Source organism: Stegodyphus dumicola, chromosome X1 (genome assembly GCF_044657685.1).
Source record: "Stegodyphus dumicola isolate Sdum_Otavi_A_Nest chromosome X1, ASM4465768v1".
In the NCBI taxonomy this organism is placed as follows: Eukaryota; Metazoa; Arthropoda; class Arachnida; order Araneae; family Eresidae; genus Stegodyphus; species Stegodyphus dumicola.
Window position 1 is genome coordinate 72,421,748 of NC_140780.1, and position 19,255 is coordinate 72,441,002.

Consider the following 19,255-nt stretch of genomic DNA (forward strand, 5'->3'; position numbering starts at 1 on the left):
AAAAGTACAGACAAGAGGATGCCCGCAAGGTTCTTGCGCAGGTCCTCAACTCTGGAACCTCACTTTTAATAAGATCCTTCAAGCTCCCTGGCCTGATCATACGCATATATATGCGTATGCCGATGATGTGGCTCTTGTTATCCGGGGACATTCTCGCGAAGTTTTACAGCAAAATTGCAATGAGTCTCTTCAACTCTTTCAACAGCATTGTGATGATCTGAAATTGATTATTGCTGAAAACAAATCCAAGGTACTTCTTGTACCTAAGAAAGGAGGTTCCTTGGTCAGGCGACCAAGAATTGTCCTCAATAGCCACAGGTTGCAAATCCTTAGAGAAATCAAATATTTGGGAGTTATCATTGATGATAAGTTAACCTGGATCCCACATATTCTGTCCATTAAAAAACGAACACAGATGATTGCCAAACAGCTTCGTTATCTTCAGGGATATCGATGGGGATTAAACCACCATATCCAAAAAATTCTATATACTACTGTCACAGAAAAGATTGTTACTTACGCCGCTGCTGTTTGGGCACTCCCCATGCAGGGGAGAAAAGTCAAACATCTTTCAACCATCCAACGCCCTTTTGCCCTGAGTATAACTCGGGCATATATTACAACTTCTTCGGACTCACTAAATGTTCTAGCCGGTCTACTCCCTCTTCATATTAGAACTGAGGAAAAGGCTGTTCGTCAGTCACTTGTGCAACTACGCAGGCCTATCACATTTGATGGAGAACATTATTTGCCTGATGACTATGAAGCAAAACTGAAACCTTTTAGTATTCATCCAGCAGACTATGGGGTTGGAGTTAGGCTCCATATTCCACCATCAGTGTTTCGTAATTCTTCAAGCCACGTGATATATACTGATGGATCAAAGATAGATGATAACGTAGGAAGCGCTTTTGTTGCTTTTCGTGATAATCTTCCTCTAGCCCACTGGAAGGGACATTTATCTATGCAGAATAGTGTTTTTCAAGGGGAAGCAGCGGCGATAGCACGCGCTATCCGCTACTTGCTGACTCAGAATATAACACAAGCGACAATCCATTCTGATAGCCTTTCTGTCATCCACGCCATTGGCAATCCTGAGCATTCCTCTCCAATTATACGAGACATTCAACAGGACTTACGTGCTTCTCCGTCTTTCACTATTCATATTGCTTGGGTTAAAGCGCATGTGGGAGAATATGGTAACGAACTTGCAGATGCCTATGCCAAGGAGGCGGCTTCTGGTGATGCTGATGAGAATGTGCTGATATCCATTCCTTGGCCACATTCTTTTCTCAAGCGAACTTTACGTCTTCGAGCAATTAGTAAGTGGCAAGAGGAATGGGACAATAGCTTCACCGGTCGACGTACTTTCTACCATCTTTCATATGTGTCGACAGATCGCTGCTGTGGCAATACCCATCTTTCCCGTTACATTTCGGGGCATGGACCTTTTCCTGAATTCTTCGCACGCTTTGGCATAAGTGATACCAACGTCTGCAGTTGTGGTGAACTCGGCTCTCCGGAGCACTATTTAGCCAATTGTCCCCTGACAGAAGGCCTACACATACGATTTCCTACGCAAAATCGTCAGGCATTTTGCAAACTCTTAGTTAAGCAAAGACACCTGATCCGCAAACTAAATTGCGTAATGGAGAAAGTCTCCAGCATTGGGCTTGACCTATGTCAAGTTTAATCTAAATGGTTTTCAGGAAATACGAGTATATTAACCATGTACTATCTGCTTTTTGTAGCTAGACTGTTAATAACAAATGAAATATAAGTTTGACTGCATCCCGTTAGTTTGTGTGTATCGAACTCCACCTGCCAAGTTTAATCTAAATGGTTTTCAGGAAATACGAGTATATTAACCATGTACTATCTGCTTTTTGTAGCTAGACTGTTAATAACAAATGAAATATAAGTTTGACTGCATCCCGTTAGTTTGTGTGTATCGAACTATCACCTTTTCAGGTTTGTTAGAAATTTTTATTTTTATTTTTATTTATCTATTTATATACATACATATATATATATATATTTAAGCTATGCCTTTACATATTTCTCACGTTGGTTTGATTGTACTGTACTCTTCTATCGATAGTATGCTTTTCTTATTAAGTTGATTGTCTATAAGACAATCATTATCTTAATCATTGTATCATGCTTACAAGTATCTTCATTCAGTATAGTATTATTAGTAAATTATGTTGGTATGTTTTATTGTAATGTATAGTGAGCCTTTGTAATATAACAGAAATTGTAAATGTTTATTTGATGGCATCATGTTAATCTAATTACATTGAAATCTGTCTCATGTTGTAAGAATCTATCTACTTTTTATTTAGTACACAATTTCAATATCATTGTTTCTTGTCTCATGTTAGCTAGTTTCATTCTTAAGTTAGCAAGTATAGCATTATCAGTAAATAATTCTAGTCGATCTGCAAATATCGCATTCAGTCAGTAATATAGTTCTGTCGGTACTATAGTTATTGTTGACAATATGGATAGTTTCAGTCAGCAAGTATAGCTTTTTCCGCAAATTCTTCTTTATTTTGTATGCAACTTTCTGTCTTTGTATATGTTTTTGTTTAACTATTGCATATTTGAGCCTAGTATTTTTACAGATGACTTGTTTGTTTGTTCCGTACTCTCCTACTGTTCATATGCATTTCTTTTTAACCTTCCAAACTGTGTATCATTGCAAATTATGTATTCATTACAATTATGTGTCATTGCAAATATTGTATTCATTTCAAATTATGTATCTGTTTGCTAATATCAATAAACGACTGGGATCACGTAGTGGGGAGACGGCGCTAAACCAATTAACCAAATGGTAAAGGCGTGGTGCCCGTCTTCCCCGTTCCTAAATCCTAAATCCTGCTAAGCCGGGGAGACATATGCTTGAGAGATCAGACGTGTGTCGTTTCCCTCCTGTTTTTTCGAGATTTTCTATTGGAAAATCTGCCGCCGAAAGTGCGCCGTTGGTTTTAAAGTGTGTATGAATATCTGCTACATGCGTGGATACTTTGTTTATGTGTGTGTGACCATTTTTTACGGAGATATAAGTGTTTTAGTGCAATAACAAAGGATTATAGGCTGCTGCAATTTCAGCGGACTTCTGTTCACTTACCTCGCCGCCTTCCCTACGGAAGGTTCCCGCCGGCCAAACACGTGGCACCGAGGTAGGCTTAACTTTTTGCTTGAAATTCTAAGTCCAGAGATTAGACAATTGTTTTCAAAAATCCATAACTCTTCAAATTTTAGTGATTTTCATACCGGGTTTTGTTCAAAATGTGTGAAATTTTAAGTTCTATCTTTTTGTATTACTTAATATAATCTTGTATTGATATTTAACGAGTTAATATATAATAGCTATGTTTTTATGCACTTATGCTAAATTTCACCCTGTATTTAAATAGGCTTAACTGTATTTTCATATGTATTTGCTCCAAAGGGTTTGTCATTTTGGCAGTTGTTTTTCACGAAATTTTTAACATTGTCGAGAAGTTGAACTTTTTGTCGAGATCCAGTTCTCGTCATTAGACTATTGTCGAATCTCACTCGACAAGTGTTCGGTTTTCGTTTTTTGACATTTGTATTGATTAAAATAGTGTTTTAAGTATATTTCTTGATCTCTCAACTGTCTTATAATATTCCTTAAGCATTGTTTCACTTTATTTTATGGGTTTTTTTATGTAATTTAATTAATTTTACTGGACTTAGTTGTTTCATATTGTGAAGATTGAAATCTATAATCTCTGCCTATATTTAGTGTCTTGCTATTATAACTGCTGATAATATACCTCGATATGTATTTGAGTCAGTTAAAATTTTAGTCATTCTGCTGTCTAAACATTACTTTGTGTATATTGATTAGTTATACAGGAATTTTGCTTGTATTATTCTCTGTTATCACGTGTCACATAGACATTTTAATCTGATCGTTCTTAGTGACTTTTGGACATTGCACTTTTAGTCTATGTTTTACTACTGCTCTTTAATACTTTATAATGTCCCGTAAATCTGTTTTAACAACTGCCAGAGAAACATCACAGGGGGCTACTAGCGCACCCGATTTGTTAGACTCTGACTTACCTTATGCGGATAAAATTACACTACTCTGTGCTGATATACGCAAAGTAGCTACCACCAGCAGAGGTGGCAGAATCCTCTTATCTTCGGACCTTCGAGAGCATCTGTTACAATCTCTGACAACTTTGCAAACTTTGGCCTTACAGAGGCCTGAGGGCTTACCTATTCCAGAATTGGTGGACGCTGAAGTCAATACATCTACCATACTTTGCTGTGAAGCGGTTCGACAACATTCTTTCCAGTCACCTGTTCTCCCATCTACAGCTGATCAGGCTTTGGCTCCTGCTCCATCTTTTGCGGATATTGTTCGACGACCTAAAAAGCCTAGCCTTATTATTCGTCCTAAAGCTGACACTACTAGTGATACGCTTAAAGAACAGCTTAATACCAAAGTTTCGCTCTCACAACTTAAAGTTGGAATAGATCGTATTACTAAAATAAATAACGGAGGTTTGGAGGTCTTCTGTCAAACACCTGATGATGTTGCGATACTCGAACAAGAACTCACGCGCTCTGATGTACCAGCAGATGTCAGTAGACCAATCAGACGAAAACCAAGAATTGCTATCCATGACTTGCCGGAATCAATCACACCGCAAACAGTACTTTCAGAACTCAGCGGAGCCACGGGATTGCCAGAAACAACATTCACGATGCGATTCCGTCTCAGGGAGCGACGGAAGGGATACATTAAATGGATTGTTGAATGTGACTCCCCAGGTTTTGCTGCGGTCATGCGTCGGCGAAAAATTTTCGTCGGCTGGCAAGCTCACAGAGCCACTGAATTTATTGGAATTAAAAGATGTTACTCCTGTCAGCAATATGGCCATGTGCAAACAGAATGCAAGAGTAAGCGAAAATACTGCTCCTACTGTGCAGGAGATCACGGGCTCAAAGATTGCACAGCTCAAACACCTGAATGCATCAACTGTGGCGAAGCCAATAATCGTTACGGTACCAGATATGACTTCGCCCATCCCGCCTACCACCCCGATTGTCCAGAGTATCAACGTCGCGTCCAGCTCATCAGGGCAAACACAGACTACTAACTTCAATCCTTATAGTCTAGCATCAGGTAACTTAGTATCTGATTCTTCATTGGATCATATACAAAAAGATCTTAATACCACTCTTCTGCAACGAACTTTACCGACGGAATGTCTACAAATAAACCTTCAACATGCTCGAGCTGCGGCGGCACAGACTGTAGAATATGCTACTTCTGAGCATATTGACTTCATCTTAATCCAGGAGCCGTATTGTCTAAACGGTAAGGCGGTTGGCTTTCCACTGCACTGGACACTATATCAAAAGGAAGATCCTTTACTTCCACCCCGTGCAATTATTGTCAATTGTAATTCTTCCTGGTCTCCTTTACTTGTCACTGCGCAGCGAGATATTGTTGCTGTTCTTCTGGAAGTTCATCATCTGACAGTCCTGGTTTCCATTTATTCCTCACCGTCCTCAGAAATCGAACCTGTGCTCTCTGCGATGCAAGATTTACTGACCTCAATTCAAATTCCAAATTTGCTCTTTTCTGGTGATTTTAATGCTCATAATGTTTCGTGGGGATATGCTACTACGGACGTAAAGGGTAGACTTCTGGAAGATTTTATATCCAGTTTTAATCTCGTGAAACATAATTCACATGATGCTCCTCCGACTTTTGATCGTCAACATTCACATGGTTGGCCAGATTTGACTTTATCTACTTTGCCTATGGCCTCTCTTCTTCAAGATTGGCGAGTAATTGAGGGTCTAAGTCTATCAGACCATAACTATATACGTTTTTCACTCTCGGGAACTACAGCCACCTCAATCATACGGCGTTATAATTTACCTGGCCGAAAGGTCAGACAGTTTACTGCAGCCATTCAAGCCAATTTGGCCTCTTATCATTCTCGTCTTCAATCTCTGCATTCTCGTGAAGATCTACAAAATTTTACTAGTGATCTTATGGCTACCATTCGAATAGTATGTGATAGTGTTTTGCCTATTCGTACCACTAAGAAGTTATGTACATTAAATTGGTGGAATGCTCAGCTTCGTACTCAACAACAAAAATGTAGAGCTCTTCGACGTCGGCTAAAGCAAGAGCGTCGAAATAATATCAGCTCCAATACTCTGCTTCTTTACCGACAGGAAAGAGCATGTTACAAACAAATGATTATACGTGCCAAATTAACTAGCTGGCGCAAATTTTGTTCTGAGACAACATCTGTTTATGGTATTCATCATAAGATTGCGACCGACAAGCTGTTTAAGCCAGCAACTTTCCATTTTTTACCTACAGTTAGTCCTAATAGTCACCTGACTGAATCAACTCTATCAGAAGTCCTTGATACGGTTTTTTCTACAGATGATAATTCAACTGATTCCTCCTTTCATCAGACTATTCGAAATCAAACTTCTAGTCTTCAAACACCAGACGATGTTATTTTTACTACTCAAGAAATTCGGCAAGTCTTACGCCAACTCCCTAATAAGCGCGCACCGGGTCCAGATGGTGTTGACTATCGTATTGTCAAATTGATTATTAGCACCAATCTCAGTCTCTTCCAAAGCCTGTTTAATAAGCTATTCAATAGTGGAACTTTTCCCCAATGTTTTAAAATTGGCCAGGTGATCTTATTTTTAAGAAACACCGTGATCCAGCCCGTGCCGATTCTTATCGCCCTATTTGTTTGTTGTCAGCTTTTGGCAAAACTTTTGAAAAACTTCTTATGGGACGATTGAGATTTCATTTGCACTCAACAAATTATCTGTGTCCTTTTCAATACGGTTTTCGCACCAAAAGATCAACACTGCACGCTTTAAAGGAAGTTCAAGATACCATCCTGCGCAATAAGTTCTCCGGCCACCACACAGCGTTTATCTCAGTGGATTTAAAGAGCGCCTTCGATACGCTGTGGTGGCCGGCAGTTCTATATGCATTAAGAGATGCCAATTGCCCCGCAATTTATATAATACTCTTGCACATTATCTGTCCGATCGACATTTGATCATTTCCTATAATGGAGGCCTGGTACATAGATGTCAGACTCGAGGGTGCCCGCAGGGTTCATGTGCGAGCCCCTTTCTCTGGAATGTGACATACAATCTTATCCTTAAGCAGCCATGGCCTGAACATACAACTGTGGTTACTTATGCCGATGATACCGCATTCATAGTGCGAGGTAGGACTCGTGATCAACTTCAAGAAAACTCACAGGAGACCTGTTCTTTGTTTCAGACTAGATGTGAAGATTTTAAATTGCAAATCTCTGAAGAGAAATCGCAAATTCTGATCATTCCTAAGAAGGGTGGTTCTATGACTCGTCAGCCGAGAATCACCATAAATGGCAAGCGTCTTCGTATTAAACGTGAACTTAAATACCTTGGAATTATTTTCGACGACAAACTCAATTGGATTCCTCATGTGTTAGATCTCAAGAAGCGTACTGCTGTGATTGCTCAACGCCTTAAACTTATGAAGGGAATCCACTGGGGCTTAAATCCACATCTTCTTAAAGTTTTATATGCAACAGTAACTGAAAAGATTGTTTCGTATGGTGCTGCAATTTGGGCAGCACCAATGCAAGGACGCAAAGTCCGACATTTAAATAGTATACAGAGACCATTTCTCTTAAATATCACTCGTGCCTTCCGCACATCACCAACTAACGCCCTCGCAGTTGCAGCTGGAGTCTTGCCTTTACCTATTGCGGTTGAAAAGGACGCAGCTTATCAGTTGATTAGACAACTTGGCTGTTCAGTTCAGTTTGGAGATCACTCTTTCTCCTCCCATGATTATGAAGCAGCAATAAACAGAGAAGATCAACACCCCTCCCTCTATGGTACGGGAGTTAAAGTTAATCTCAAACCGAGTCATCAAGTTTCTCATGCTGATCTGGTCTTTTATACTGATGGCTCTAAATTGGAAGATCAGGTTGGCTGTGCATATATAGCCATACTGCAAGATCAGACAACTCTTCACCAGTGGAAATGCCATCTGTCTTCTTTTAACAGCGTCTTCCAGAGTGAGGCTATTGCTATTCGACAAGCAATACAAACAATCATTAATCATCGATATTCACATTCCTATGTTCTTACCGATAGTCTCTCCACATTGTATGCCATTTTAAATCCTCTGCATTCATCCCCCATTATTGTGGACATTCAAACTAGCTTGTCTCGACATAAAAATCTACACATTTGTTTAGAATGGACAAAAGCTCATGTGGGGAACTACGGTAATGAAACTGTCGATAGGCTTGCTAAAGAAGCAGCACAGAATCACGAGATAACACAGACCTTGACGGTTTCACGCCCAGTATCTAATCTAAAGCGTCACTTACTTCTCACAGCCATCTCCTTGTGGCAAAATGCATGGAGTTCGGAGGAAACTGGTCGCCGAGCATTTGCCCATGTCCCTAAAGTAGATTTAGACCGATTAATCATGCCACCACAGCTGATCTTCTACATTACGGGCCACGGGCCTTTTCCCTTATATTTCGAGAGACATGGACTCTCTTCCTCAGCACTCTGTAGTTGTGGACAACTGGGCAATCCAGAACACTATCTAATCGATTGTCCACTTACTACTGAATTCCATATTCCTTTTCCACCAACGGATAGGACTGCCTTTAGTCGTTTTTTGATTAAGCAACGGCATCATGTCAAAAAGATAGTCCGTTTAATTGACAAACTGATGAATCTGGGACTTGATCTTTGTGCCTTATAATATCGACATATGATTCAACTTCTTCAACTGCTTGTATATATTATAACCCATCTACTTTTATGCTCTGAAGTGTTTGTAACCATTGTAATCTATTGTAATCCATCTGTTATAAGTCGCTGTGTATAGCAGCAGTCAAATATTTGTATATTCTCTCTCAGCATCTTTTTCTAAGTGCAACCAGGTAATATTGTCTATAGCAGCTGTCCTTGCACCTATGGTACATTTAATACCAGGTGCTGTTTAGTATATGTATATCTTGCATTTGCCTATTTACCGATGAATAATAATGTTATCTTTTGCATATGCACATTTATTATCAAGTGCTGTTAAATATCTGTATATATTGAATTTGCATATTTATCTGTTGCATATGTATTGTCCTAATAGTCTCTTTGTTGTCCATAGGAGCTATCAATGTACTTATGGTACATTTTTTTTTTACCAGGTGCTGTTAAATATCTGAATATATTAAATCTGCATATTTACCTATGAATAATAATGTTATTGTCTTTATTTTTATCTTTTGCCCATGTATTATCAAACATATAACTGTCTGTATTCCCTCATAATGCACTATGATAATATCTACATTGAACGTATTTTGCGTTTTTCACTGTATAATAGTATATAATATCTTGGCATATCTAGTTGGGCGTATTAATGATACATTGTTTGCCAGTTGCTGTTAAACATCGGTATACCATATACTTGCATATTTGGCTATACATTATACTGTTACTGTCTTCTTTTCATCAATTGCCCATGTAATATCATACATTTAATTCTCTGTGTAATAATAACACTGAATGTATTGGGGTCGCTAGAGATTTTCATTGTATAATATATCCAACCATTATCCATTGTTTTAAATATATCCATTGTATTTATACCAACATTGAATGTATTTTGTGTTTTTCACGGTATAATATATGTTCATAATTTGTGGCATACTTAAGTCTATATTTCATCCTTTGCAAATGTATAGTAACACATTTAACTGTCTGCATCAATTTATTTGCTGCATAAGGATCACAAGTGTCATGACAATTTTAAATGTATATTTGTGTTACCAACACTGAATGTATTTTATATTTCTATTGTATAGTATTGTATAGTATCTACTGTATCGTATCGTATTATGGTATTGTTTTGTATTGTATAGTATCTTATATCAGTTGGCTTTATACAGGTTAAATATGTTAATTTTTATTCATTATAATCGTTTAATTAGCTTTTGTATTGTATTGTATTGTAGTATTGTATAGTATTGTATGGTATCTTATATAAGTTATCTTTTATGCAGGTAACTGCATCAATTTATTTGCTGCATTAGGATCACTGGTATCATGACAATTTTAAATGTATTTTTGTGTCACCAACACTGAATGTATTTTGTATTTTCATCACTAGTGTCATGACAATTTTAAATGTATTTTTGTGTCACCAACACTGAATGTATTTTGTATTTTCATTGTATAGTATTGTATAGTATCTACTGTATCGTATTATATTGTGGTATTGTATCTACTGTATCGTATTGTATTGTGGTATTGTATAGTATTGTATAGTATCTTATATCAGTTGGCTTTTAGTACAGGTTAAATATGTTAATTTTTTCTTTGTATTGTATTGTATTGTAATATTATATAGTATTGTATAGTATCTTATATTCGTTAACTTTTATGCAGGCTAAATATGTTATTTTTATTCCTCATAATCGTATAATTAGCCTTATTGTATGTTTTTCCCACAATACCACGTGATCAAGTGTATTGTACCGCTATTGCATTCTGTTACATTGTATTCTTTTATTTTTATTTCTTTTGGTATATCCTCTGTGTATTGCTGTAATCATTTACATTCATTATTTCACTATGTTCTCTATTTTTATGTTATATTGTCATTAAGTCTAATTCTACTGTCTATATTTTATTCATTGTATATTATTGGGCTGCCCAACATCAGACTGTACTTTAGCTTATGTATATTCTATATTTGTGTGTATTACACCTTTGTAAAATTTTTGCTTATTGTCCAAACTCGCCCTTTTTGGCCCTGCATGCTTTTGTGATTTTATTTAATAAATGTGGGGCCTGGGCGGTTGTTGGGACTGTCTTTCGTGGGCATTTGGTCTGTTGGACTGCCCCCCGGGTTGAATTTGGCTCTGGGTTTGGGCGCCCAGCGCGTGGCGTCTTGTGATTCCTCTTTAGGCTCTAGATATAGGTGGACGTGGTGCTATACCGATTAACCTTTTGGTAAAGGGACAGTGCCCACGTCCTCCGTTGCTTATCGCTTATCCTACTAAGCCGACGCCGTTCTCGCTCTGTATTCTGACTATCATTTTGAAATAAAGATCACTTACTGCTGCTTGCTGTCTCTGTCTTTTTCCAAATTTCATCACTTTCTGACCACTCCTTCTTGGTGTTGCATTTTCAATGTCGAGCAGTGTATTAAATATAATTTATCGTAAATATCATAATTATTTTAATTAATTAGCTAGTATAGTCTATAAATGATACACTAATTTCGTTAGTGATATATTGTAAAACTTTAATCTTAATTGAAACTTGTTATTTACTAATTAATGTTAAGAGAAAAAAAGATGCACTTAGCTGATCAATGTTTATTAATGTTTAACAATGTTTTTACTCAAAGCATTTTGTACAGTGAAGTTTCTGATTAATTTATAAAGTCTTTTAGGACTTTTCGAAGTCAGGAAGCTGAAGAAATGCACAGTGCCATCACCAGGATTCGAACTCCGGACCTCCCGAATACGCTTCGTGTGTGCTTCTGTTTACACTACGGCGTGCGGTAAGGAGGAAGCAAATACCTTACATACACCCCCTTTTAAAGAACGACTAGGGATGAGGGGACCCAATTACCAAATCCTGGTGGTAACAGATTATTGTCCACCACCTTTTAGTTCGGTCACCTCTTGTACAGTCTTTTAGAAATTTTCTTGTCAAGAAACTGAAGAAATCTGCACTGCCTTCTACGGAACTCGAACTTCGCGCCCCTCTCGAAGGCGATACATGTCGAGTGTGCTTCCAGTTACATGATGAAGGCAAGCGAAGAGGAGGTAGAAAATACCTTATAAATTTCATGAGTTGATTTATGTTGTTAATTTTAATGCTCATTCATTGTTACGCAAAATTTGAATTACATTGTAAAATAGAAACAATAAAATAATTGATCCACCTTTATTTAATCTTTATTTAATATTATTTATTTATTAGTTTACTCAGTTTAATCTTATCGTTAAGTCTAAAAATGTATATACAATTTAAAGTTGGAGTTATTCTCTATTTTTTAATCCTCCTATTCTCATTTCCATGCTGTTCATACCGCAGCGAGCTTTACGCCTTCTCTTATTCGGTAGAGAATCGGGGGGCTTATTTATTCAAGCAGAACATAGAACTGATTTTGGAGACTGCTTCAATGGTCTCATGTTGTTAGCATCGCACATTTATTCTTTAAGTAACCTCAATGCAGCTGAAAATGTGATTTATCTGTCCATAAACTCGCGTTATTCTACAGATGTCAAATTTTGACATTTTTGGAAATAGGAAAAGAAGTGTTCAAATTATGAAAAGTTAGCAAAGGCCTACCAGCTGGATCTTCTACAGCATAGGATCTGCAGCAGAACATTGACTCCGTTGCCCCTACTCTATTAAGCCGTATGTGAGAAATGCCCAATTGTTGCCTCTTTATCAATATGTACGAACTTAAATAGTCTGTTTGACCATCGTCATACGCGATGTCTGCTGTTTGTTCCATTAGGTGCAATTGCACCTGTATGTGGTACTTCTGTAGTATACTTAGTATAGTTGCCCATGAGAACTCTAGAACTCTAGGTTTTGCCACTTGCCAAGACAGACTCGTTCATCTGTATGGTGCGGAAAATGCGTCAGCAATCACATTTGCTAATATCTCCATATATACAAATTTTTTCTCAGTTGTGTTATGTTTCAAAAAAGTTCGGAGATTAACTTATTTAGAGTTTTGAGATGGTTCAGGAACTCTGTATTCTGCTCTGGCACTGTAAGCTATTTCTCATCTCTGATTTTTGGTAATATTTTTATCATTCGCCGTAGTTAACATGAATGAAAATCTCAATAATATTCCTAAAGAAAATGGGAAAAAAAAACTGTTAAATGAAACGAAAAATTGACCTATTATTTTCCTATTATCAAGGCCGTAAAAGCAATTTCGAATGGATGTCACTAAAAGTAAAAACTGAAACAAAATGTAATAAAATGTAATGTAGCAATATTAAAAACTTACGCAAATCTGATATTTTTCTGTCACCATTAAATTTATACTTTCAAATTATGTAAACATGAAATGCCTTGATTCTGCATAACATAGTATCTAAAGTTCGTAACTATGTCTGAGTAAAATGCTGTAACCCACCCTAATAGATTAAAAATGAGGTAAAAGCAATCTTTTTACTCTCTCGGCTTCCTAACCAAATCTCTCTTGATTTTATACGAAACATAAATATAATCATAAAATAAAATTAACTCGGATAATTCTCAAAGTATGAATTCAGTTTACGATTCCTGGGTAACTAAATGAAAGTTTTTCACCTTTCCGATCAAATAACTAAAACGTTAGTCAGTCCCGGATCTAGGGGGGGGGGGCAAGCCGGGTTCTGTGCCCCGGGCGGCAACTTCTTAGGGCGGCAAATTCAAGAGTGGCGCTGAATTGTATTTGGAATGTTGTCAAATTTTGATGCAACTTTAGAAGTTTTAAAGCCAGGTTTAAAACCTATTCTAAGAATATTTATAATTAATTACTCGAAATCTTTTAATGGAGCAAACAGTTTTAAAAGTAAGCTAATTACAGTTGAACACGACTCTAAAGATAAGATCAGAGAGAGAACAATTGAGGGACGCCAGGCGTCACTGAAAAAGTCAAAGTACCCTGTCCCTCTGCCAACCCAACATGCAATTTTATTACAAAGGTACTCCGTAAACGCCTTGGTCTTTGAACCCTGTAAGTGACGCCTAAAGCAAAGAATCTATATATCTTTCCCTTCAACTTCTTTGCCTAGAGTCCTTCTGTTGTCCTCTCTTCTGGCGGGAATATTCAAATGAAAAACAGAACGATAGCATAGAGGCGCCTTGTTTTTATACCAACGCCTCTTTCGAAATAAATGGAGAAGCATTTTAAATTGTAACTCTTTCTTAACACCCAATACAAATTAACCTTGGACCAATGAAATAATTCAAATTAATGTACGTCGAAAATATACAACAGAAATGAAGTAAGGCATTTTGGATTTTTTGCAGCCAGTCGGCAACCTAGGTTTTAAAAATGGATTTATTTATTTTTTATAGTTTTTAAAGTTTTTTTAACATGGAGGGTTTTTTGGTGTCTCATTTTCTTTTAATATGCCTGCTTCTAGTATTCCTCACTATATTTAGCGAGACGCAATCACTTAGTTAGCGCGCGCGTCCGCGACGCGAATCTAATACTGTTGAATGTAATTACGTCAATTTTTAGATATTCTATTAAGGCAAGTTATACTGTATATTATTTAGGGTGCAAGAAATCATGAGAGGGTCTAGGAAAAATCTCTTAGGGGCAGAATATAGAACCAGAGCAAAAGACAGGACCGAACAGAGAAAACAAATTGCAGCTAAAATGAAAAATGGCTTCACGGAAAAGACGAACCGTCCGACCCTGCCGCAACTTCCGATGGTGCCGAGATTCTAAACGATATTGATATTTCTTGCAATTTGCATGACCAAGATGAAGAATCTTCATCTATCATCCTCAAACAGACTGCATTTCAGCAACTGATAGAACAACTTTCTTCATAGACCCCAAACTGACATCTAGAGCACGTGAAATTAGGATATAAAGTATTTTCTCATTTAGATGAGTGTGGGCAGCAGAACGAAGACTTAAAATCTTCTGATTTTCCGGACCCACGTAGTTCGCCAATCACAGAAAAAATGAACTATCAGCAACGATCTTTCTTACAGTCAAGCTGTATTATTAGCCGAAAAATATCCAGACAACGTAGACCTTAAGTACACTGAGCGTGAAGGAATACATTTGAGATCTTCACTGTGGCACAAAACATTAGCAAATAATGAAAGGCTTAAAATATCTTGGCTTATATATTCTAAAACTAAAAATACAATTTTTGTACACCCTGTGAGATTTATCAGAAACATGCCACTGTTGTTACATCAGCATTGTGTACTACATGATTCACTAATTTGAAAAAAACTTCAGAAAAGCTAACTGAGCACGAAATATCTGAAATCCCACAGAGAGTGCATGATTAAGTGAAAAATTCAACTAGAACAAATGAAACAGTGTCAGGGCATCATGGCATTAAGAGACTAATTCACACAGAGAAAGAAAAATGGAAAAGATCCTACAAGTGAGTATGGATGCTGTATTGTATCTTTCAACAAACTGTCTTTCTTTACGTGGGTCTGTTGAAACCCCTGGCAGTCTGCTCACAAAGTGTCCTCGGCCTAGTCAAGGCAATTTTTTGAATTTAATGACTCTGCTAGCCAAACATAACTCTTAAGTACCAGTTATAATACCTAAAGAAGGGACAAGTATCATATTTAACAAAGATAATTCAAAATGAAATTACTAATCTAATGACGAAAATAGTTCGCAATAGCATTTTAAATGATATTAAAGAAGCCAAATATTACACAATAATGTTCGATTACATTCCAGATGTGTCGCATACAGAACAAATGAGGTAGGTGATTCAATACGTAAAAAATATGTGGTGATGTGTGTGAAATAAAGGAGAGCATTATTGATTTCATAGTTGGTGTTGGTGTATTTAATTATGGCAAAGCACACGAGGGCTATCTGCCTAAAGGGAGGGATGCCTTTCGTGGAGGACTTTCTAAGGGAAACTGGCTCGTATACACGTTACACATGGGGAAAACCACGAAAACGCCCATGCAGCCAGCCCGTTCGCGGGATTCGAACCTCAGACCGAACTACCAGTGTTCAGCGTCTTTACCGCTCGGCCGCTGGTGGGCCATTGATTTCATAGAAATTGGTGGAAAGACAGGAGAATGTATTTCTCAACGGATTGTGGAAAAACTGACACTTGATGGTTTGGATATTGACAATGTCGTGGTCAATTTGTGGATAACGGTCAATTTGTGGATAGCATGGCCGGTACTTACCGGCTATATTAGATCCTGGAGTACAAGCCAGGATTACAGAAATGAATAAGCTGGCCGAATATGTGCGATGTTTGGCTGACTCTTTGAATCTTGTCTGTGTGCTTTCTGCCTCGGCTTGCCCCGAAGCAGTTAACTTCTTTGGAATTATCCAGAAGATATTTAGCTTTTTTGTCGGATTCACTATTCGATGAGATATTACGAAAAGATGTCCAAAAACCAACTTAAAAGGAAGCAGCCAGACTAGATGGTCGTCAAAATATGTGGCTGTCAAAGCCCTTCTAACGAATTTACCAAAAGTAGTAAAATCCTTGAAAGAAATTTATTATCCTTCAAAGTAATATATTACTATTTCAAAATTAATTATCTATCAAAGTAAGAAGCAGGACATCTGCTATATATTGTAAAAAATTTTGAATTTATTATCAGCCTGACAATTTGGGCTAATATTCTTCGAGAAATCAATCGAATAAATACTGAAATTCAAATGGAAGATATTATTCTTGCGCGTTCCGTCGCATTAATGGAAGGTCTCACCAAAACTTTTCAAAAAATGAGAGAAATTCCTACGAAATATTGGATAGAAGAATTTAAAGCAGCAGTCGAAAAAATTGAGGTTGAACCTATTCTGACAAATAAACGAATTCTAAAACGCAAAAAGGAATTTGATGAATTGTGCGAGGACGAATCATCATCGTGTTCAGCTACTTTCTAATGCAATGAAAATTGTATTTGATCGAATCTTATCAGAAATTAAAACGAGGGTAAACAGGGCTATTACACTAAACTCAAATTTCCCTTTCTCAATGGTCGAGAAATATTGACTTTGTCAACTGAAGAACTGCAAAAGAATGGAGCAGATCTTGCACGAAAATATTAGCGAGATCTCTAAATGCATTTGAGTTTTGTCAGGAACTTGCCGTTTTTAAAGAACAAGCCCCAGTGTTATTCGTCCACATAAAAAAGGCGCGAGCTTTTTATCTCTCGCAACAGATCTACATCTATGATTCTCAGGATGCCTTTCACAATATTTGTATTGCCTTGCGGATTTACTCTATGCTTCCAACTACACCCGCAAGCTGTAAGCGACGTTTTAGTAAATTAAAACTTATTAAAAAACTATCTGAGATCATCGATGAGCCAGGAGCGTTTATCAAGTCTCGCAACAGAAAATCAAACAGGACATCAAGTTAATTATGACGGTGCCATAGATTTATTTTCAGAACAAAAGGATTGCAGAGTGAAATTTTAATTCCGTAATATTTTAAGAGCGTTAGGTAAGAACTTAAAATTATTATTGAAATAAGAATTATGCAAAGAAGTACAAGTACTAACCTTTTCCTTTCAGCAGTAGCCCATATTGTTGTTATGTATAGATAATGAAAGTTAGTTACGTAATTAATCAGCTCATCTATTGTCCTAAATTATGTAATCTATTGTTTGTAACTAAAGATTATTTTTTACGAGTGCATAATCAAGGGTATCGAAAGACGTATATAATTTTAAAGGTATCATAAGGTATTTTTCATTCTTTAAACGTAACATTTTTGCTAAAATCTTCTTTAAACATAACATTTTGTATAAGCATAACTATACAAATTGCTATTATCCATCACACAATGAATGTTTCTTTTATGCGGAAATGTCCCGTTTTTCGATTTGTATGGAAGTATCGAGTGTCGAAATACATGGAAGATTCACTGCTGTAAATGATAAATATTCTCGATTATAATTAAATATGTACGCTCTTTCAAGTAGCTCTGCAGTCCTAGAGAACTTAGCTTAGATCATGTGATCTAGGGCGCATTTAGCAAGTCCACATTCAGCAATCCAGTGTCTCGGAAAAGAGGGGTCTGATAGTGATTACCAATCTTATAAGTAGATTTGCTCAAAATTTAAAATTCACTATTTTACTAAATAATAAAAAAATATAAATTGACTCCCAAAAGTCCATAACTAGATATATTTCACAATAAAAGCGAATTTTACTGTGCAAAAAATGTTTACTAAAATAATTTTATACTTGTGAATTACTTTAACTTGGCTTTTAGGTTTTTTACTTGTTAATTATTTCAGCTTGTGAATTTTACATGTAAAAAGTTTAACGTTGACTCAAGCTGGCCCCTTTAAAGAACTGAGTTCCTTTAATTTATACCAGCTCTTCCTCTCTCTCTAGAACGCTGGTGTGCGGAGAGGATGTGTACACCCACGCGTATGTTTGCTTGTGTTTGTGTGCGTGAGTGCGTGCGTGTGCGCGTGTCAATGCAATCGAAATTTGTTGACACTTATTTCCGATGAAAATTGTGCTAATAAATTTCCAAGGAAGCAACCACGATTACCAAAGATGTCACAATTTTCGGACGTCTACTGCAGTGCTTGTCGTGCATCGATCCCTTTCCACTGGCTTTTCAGAAATTTAACTGTGAATAATGTTAGCTCTGTTCAGTCGTTAATTTCACCAATCCCAATACAAAAGCTTATTCCACCACTCATAAGACGATTTCAGTTTCTTTTTTCATATTCAGTGCATTTCTGGATTACCTTGAATGAAAAATTAACAAGCTTGTCAGCCAGTTTATATCCATTAACAAGCTACCAGTCAATTTACATCACCTTCATAAGTTTCTTAATAAACTACCCTTAATACAAGAATTAAAAAAAGTACTCTGCATAATTTCCCATTTTGGAGAATTTTACCCTAAATTTATGTATCACATTTTACCTTTCCCTGATTAGTTATTGAAGGTGGAGATGGCCCTGATATCATACTTTTCACAAGTAGCGCTTTCTGACCATTACTCATGAGAACTTCTTATCACTTGGTATTTAATTTTAGTTTCTGCTACTGTTTAAGAAGCAGAACTATGATTTCAGATTGTTGAAATCCCTGCTGCCGCCGTATAAGCGTTAGAGTAAAATATTCTCTCTTACTAAGAAATCATTTTGTTCAAATATAACTAAAATTTTGCTGTGATTTAATATCAATTTTGGCGTCTAGTGAAATATATAACTTTAAAAAACTATTAACTTTGATTTCTGAGGAAAAAATTTTTAACTGTTTTGTTAGGTTGTATATGAATAGCAAATTTCTTAAATACAATAAAACAGGAATTTTGCGGTTGCGACAGTTATTGTTGATAGGGTATAAAGAATTCGGTTGCCATAGTTATTGTTGATGGTATTATATTTTAGTGAAAAATCTAAACTAAGTTTCTACACCTAGCTCTCTTCTTGCAATTAATTCCGGTGCAGCAGCTCG

The 19,255-nt window shown here is 36.8% G+C and overlaps 1 long non-coding RNA gene across 7 annotated transcripts in view; it reads left to right on the forward strand.

Moving 5' to 3' along the window:
• LOC118196379 (uncharacterized) overlaps positions 1–12,024 on the forward strand; it is a 224,116-nt gene extending 212,092 nt beyond the window's left edge. For all 7 annotated transcript variants that reach the window (XR_015038780.1, XR_015038781.1, XR_015038783.1 and 4 more), the window contains one exon: positions 11,522–12,024. This is a non-coding gene — a long non-coding RNA (uncharacterized LOC118196379). The remainder of the gene's footprint in view (positions 1–11,521) is intronic.
• Positions 12,025–19,255: the final 7,231 nt, after the last annotated feature.